This window comes from Somniosus microcephalus, chromosome 2 (assembly GCF_052327205.1).
Source record: "Somniosus microcephalus isolate GS21.2 chromosome 2, FLI_Smic_1.0, whole genome shotgun sequence".
NCBI lineage: Eukaryota > Metazoa > Chordata > Chondrichthyes > Squaliformes > Somniosidae > Somniosus > Somniosus microcephalus.
Window position 1 is genome coordinate 35,348,549 of NC_140988.1, and position 6,000 is coordinate 35,354,548.

The following is a 6,000-nucleotide window of genomic DNA, read 5'->3' on the forward strand; positions in this document are numbered from 1 at the left end:
TGGTCTGAAAGCATGCTATACCTTGTTCCCTGAGCAAGTCTTGATTTTTGCAATTTATTTGGTGTGTTTTTCAGTATATGAAATCTATAATGAGTACTGGGTACTTCATTTTTCATCATCTAAGTAAAAAGGGACTTTGCTTATATTATTGAAAATCATTTGCCATTTTGGGAATAAATTATTTTTTTCATTTCTTTCACTCGGTAGCAGTTGATAATATATATTACTGGGATAAAAGATTAATTAATTTTCTCTTTAAAAAAATAATTACTGAATAAGAATCAGGAGATTAAATTTTCACTGTTACCCTCTGTGCAATAATCTAGCTGGGTGGATAGCCTAGTCTGATTCTCAGGCCATTGAAATCAAGGGTGATCTGCTCTGTCAGATTAGGCATTGAAAATGAAGATCTACCACAGGGATTCATACCCTATGACCATATTTTTTTTATTCATTCACGGGATCTGGGCATCACTGGCGAGGCCAGCATTTATTGCCCATCCCTAATTGCACTTGAGAAGTTGGTGGTGAGCCGCCTTCTTGAACCACTGCAGTTCGTGTAGTGAAGGTACTCCCACAGTGCTGTTAGGGAGGGAGTTCCAGGATTTCGACCCAGCGACGATGAAGGATCGTCGATATACTTCTAAGTCAGGATGGTGTGTGCCTTGGAGGGGAACTTGGAGGTGGTGGTGTTCCCATGCGCCTGCTGCTCTTGTCCTTCTAGGTGGAAGAGTTTGCGGGTTTGGGAGGTGCTGCCGAAGAAGCCTTGGCGAGTTGCTGCAGTGCATCTTGTAGATGGTACACACTGCAGCCACGGTACGCCGGTGGTGGAGAGAGTGAATGTTTAAGGTGGTGGATGTGGTGCCAATCAAGCGGGCTGCTTTATCCTGGATAGTAGCGAGCTTCTTGAATGTTGTTGGAGCTGCACTCATCCAGGCAAGTGGAGAGTATTCCATCACACTCCTGACTTGTGCCTTGTAAATGGTGGAAAGGCTTTGGGGAGTCAGGAGGTGAGACACTTGCCGCAGAATACCTAGTCTCTGACCTGCTCTTGTTACCACAGTATTTATGTGGCTGGTCCAGTTCAGTTTCTGGTCAATGGTGACCCCCAGGATGTTTATGGCGGGAGATTTGGCGATGGTAGTGCCGTTGAATGTCAAGAGGCAGTGGTTAGACTCTCGCTTGTTGGAGATAGTCATTGCCTGGCACTTGTGTGACGCGAATGTTACCTGCCACTTATCAACCCAAGCTTGAATGTCATCTAGGTCTTGCTGCATGCGAGCATGGACTGCTTCATTATCTGAGGAGTTGTCAATGGAACTGAATACTGTGCAGTCATCAGCGAACTTCCCCATTTCTGACCTTCCAATATTACCTTTCTAATCAGAACTGTAAATATAGAATTATGCATAGACCTTCCCAAAGCTCCTCCCAACTCTGGTGTTGCTTAATTTTATCCACTCTTATACAACACAATTTACAGATTTATAATCTTAAAAAGAAAGAAAAAACAATAGTGGGGGGTAGGGGAAGAAATTCAAAATTTCACCTCAAAATAACATTAGGGTTTTCAAGAGACTAACCAAACCCAGATACCTCAACAGTTCCTATTCCCACCCAACACCCTTGCGTCTCCCCCTTCACCAGTTCACAGAGGCACTCTACCTCCTCTGATCCTAGTTGATAGAGACACATTAGCTCATCCAGCTCCACCCAGGTCACAGACACTGGCACAGATTTTCATATAGAGTGCACGTCAGGTGGAGCAATTGCACCGCACGATCACCAGATGGCACTAAAATAAAAATAAAAAATAAAAACGAGGTTCACCGACCTGAAACAGTAACTCTGTTTCTCTCGCCACAGATGCTGCCTGACATGCTGAGTATTCCCAGCATTTCCTCTTTTTATTTCAGATTTCCAGCACTCGCTGTATTTTGCTTTTGCACCAGATGGCACTAGCGAGCACACTGAATCATTTTCATGATAGGGCCTCAGTTGAATGGGAACAGCTCTTTCTTTTGGTGATGATCTTAAATTTGACCTCTGTGGGCAGCAAGTTCCTGATTTTGCAAGAATTCCTGCCCGCTTTGTGCAAGGCAAAAACAGGAAGGCAGCTTATTATCTGAACGGCAATAGATTTGGAGAAGGGGAAGTGCAACGAGGCCTGGGTGTCCTTGTGCACCAGTCGCTGAAGGTAAGCATGCAGGTGCAGCAGGCAGTTAAGAAGGCAAATGGTATGTTGGCCTTCGTAACGAGAGGATTCGAGTACAGGAGCAAGGATGTCTTGCTGCTGTTGTACAGGGCCTTGGTGAGACCACACCTTGAGTACTGTGTGCAGTTTTGACCGCCTTATCTGAGGAAGGATGTTCTTGCCATGGAGGGAGTGCAGCGAAGATTCACCAGACTGATACCTGGGATGGCAGGAATGACGTATGAGGAGAGATTGGGTCAATTGGGCTTATATTCGCTGGTGTTTAGAAGAATGAGAGGGGATCTCATTGAACCTATAAAATTCTAACGGGACTGGACAGACTAGATGCAGGAAGGATGTTCCCGATGGCAGGGGAGACCAGAACCAGGGGTAAGCCATTTAAGACTGAGATGAGGAGGAATTTCTTCACCCAGAGAGTGGTGAACCTGTGGAATTCTCTACCACAGAAGGCAGTTGAGGCCAATTCATTAAATATATTCAAGAAGGAGTTAAATATATTTCTTAAGGCTAAAGGGATCAAGGGATATGGGGAGAAAGCAGGGACAGGGTACTGAATTTGGATGATCAGCCATGATCTCATTAAATGGCGGAGCAGGCTCGAGGGGTTGAATGGCCTACCCCTGCTCCTATCTTCTATGCCATCGATCACTTACACCAGAAACAGCAGCAGGTAATAGCTCGGCAGCAGTGTTTGGGGAAAAGGCCATGTCTGTGCTCATTTTTGACAGTCAATATAACTGGGGCAATCAGTATCCCAAACATCTGATTGCCTGTATCAAACATGGATGTTACTGGCGTCTCTTTCTGTAGTGTATGTACCTTTAAGGGGAGAACTACTTTTTACAGCTCCTGTATACTGTAGTACCGGCAGTGACCACACCTGTATATAAAACCTGAGTAGGGATCTGTACTGTTAGTTTAGAGTAACTCTCATCCAGTAAACACCTGTTGATTGTTCCTCTGCAGTCTCTGCCTATTTCTTGAAGGACACCATACATCAAAATTCATGGATTTAACATTGGCGACGAGTCAATTCGAACCTACCTGCAACTCTGCAGAGGAAGGCCGATTCCAGAGGCATGGGCGTCGACCATCCGGCGGAGACTCCAGCGAGGCGGGCTGGCAACAGGTACGGTGCAGATCCTTCCCGCACAGCGGCGGCTAGAGCCGACTGACAGCACAGGAAAAGGTCGAGCAGCGTCGACGGGAGCAGAGAGAGAGGGTAAAGCGCACAGGGCGCAGCCGGGGTTCAGGACCGAGTGGCGTCAATGAGAGAGGCGCGCAGGAAAATGCGCAGAGCACGGCCGGTGTTCAAGGGCTGAGCAGCGTCCGCGGGGGAAGAAAGGAAAGCGCGGGAGACGCCATTTGAGCCACAGCGGAGAAGAAGGGAGAGCGCGGGAGACGCCATTTTGAGCCACAGCAGAGAAGAAGGGAGAGCGCGGGAGATGCCATTTTTAGCCAGTCTAACCACACCCAGGGATGCCGAAGAGTGGCAGTGTCACAGCGTTCAACAATGAAGTCGAAGATTGGGCGACATATGTAGAACGCATAGAAGTGTTATGCAAGGCGAATGAAGTGCCAGATGCCAGGAAAGCATTGGTATTGTTGAATTCCATGGGTGCAAAAACGTATGGCTTACTGCGAAACCTAGTAACCCCAGAGAAGCCAGTGGAAAAGGATTTTGAAAGCACAGTGGCAATCCTACAGGACCACTTAAACCCCACACCGCTGCTGATAGCAGGAAGATTTAAGTTTCACAAAAGGAACCAGCATAAAGACGAAAGTAATGCTGAGTATTTAATGGAACTGCGCAAGCTATCGAAACACTGCCAGTTTGGAATGGGACTAGCAGATACTTTAAGGGAAAAGTTTGTGTGTGGGCTTCAAAGTGAAGGAACCCAGAAACGGCTTCTATCAGAAAAGGATATAAGGCTGGACAAGGCTTTCAGCATGGCAGTATCACATGAAGCAGCCACATGGGGCACTGCAGAGATACAATGGAGACCGCAAGAATATGGCACAAATGAAATGACATATGGAGCAGTGAAGTGTTATCACTGCGGCAGAACAACACACGACCATAAGGGTTGTTGGTTCAAGGACCAAGTGTGCAGACAGTGTGGAAAAGTAGGACACATAGCAAGAGTCTGCAGGTCGGGAAAGGAAACTAGCATCAAGAAATCTCCACAGGAGAAGTACAAAAAGGTATATAAGGTGACGGAGAGTAGTTCAGACGAACAGAAAAGTGATACAGACTACGGAAGCAAGGAGCTGGGTTGTCTGAAAATACATAATGTAATCAAAATGGAGGATCACCAAACTATCTGGGTCACGCTCAAGATAGACGGAGTCCAAGTGAAAATGGAATTGGACACAGGATCAGCCCTAACAGTCGTAAACCGAAGGGACTACAAGCGGCTATTCTCACATATACCCTTGAGAGATAGAGAGATTGTCTTGAAGACGTACACGGGGCAAAAAGTCTACCCCAAAGGAAAAATAAGGGTGAACGTTATATATAACGGCAAGGAAACACCAAAAATGGACCGATATGTATTGCCAGATGGAGGACCACCACTACTAGGACGTGAATGGATCCGGAAGATACAGCTAGATTGGCATTCCATACAAGCACTGACTGTAGATGCCAAAAAGGATGACGATGTCACACCTGGACGACTGTCAAAAATGCTAACTGAAGCACAAGAAGTGTTCCAGGAGGGACTCGGAACACTAAAAGGCATAACAGCGACGATCAAAATAGAGGAAAATGCAAGCCCAAAGTTTCTTAAGGCCAGAGCGGTGCCTTATGCGATCCGCCCAGCCGTCAAAGCAGAGCTGGAAGGTTTGGAACATTCTGGAGTACTGTCCAAAGTGGACTGGAGCGAGTGGGCTACACCCATCGTTCCTGTAATGAAGAGGTCGTTGAGAAATATGCCTGGGGAACCAAAGAAGGTTCGCATCTGTGGGGACTTTAAGGTGACAGTGAACCCACTCCTTCACACGGTACAATATCCGCTTCCGCGGATTGAAGATATTTTCGCCTCGCTATCTGGAGGAAAATGCTTCACTAAGATTGATCTGGCCCAGGCGTACCTGCAAATGGAGGTAGAAGAAGCCTCGAAACAGTACCTCACAATCAACACTCATAAAGGTCTCTACCAATACAACCGGCTGGTGTGCGGGGTAGCATCAGCTCCGGCTATTTGGCAAAAGGGCAATGGATCAAGTCCTGCAAGGGATTCCAGGGACCCAGTGTTATTTGGACGACATCCTGGTCACGGGCGAAAGTGACAGTGATCACCTCGCCAACCTGGAGCAGGTGCTCACTAGATTGAAGGAATATGGGCTCCGAGCTAATCGCCACAAATGCAAGTTTTTCCAGAAGCAGATCTCGTATTGTGGCCACGTTATTGATGAAGAGGGGTTACATAAGTCCCCTGAAAAGATTGAGGCAGTAGTCAAGGCTCCAGCACCGGAAAATGTGTCACAACTGAGGTCGTTCCTCGGGCTGGTGAACTACTACCATAAGTTCTTGCCGAATTTGTCTACAGTGCTACACCCACTGAACACCCTACTGCAAACGGGGGTACCATGGAAGTGGAATGATGAATGTAAACGAGCTTTCCAGAAGTGCAAAAAATTGATCACATCAAAAGAGGTGTTGGCTCATTTCAACCCAGCACTACCAATTCGGTTGGCGTGTGATGCATCACCCTATGGTATTGGAGCGGTGCTGTCACACAAATTCCCAGACGGCTCGGAGAGGCCAGTAGCCTTTGCGT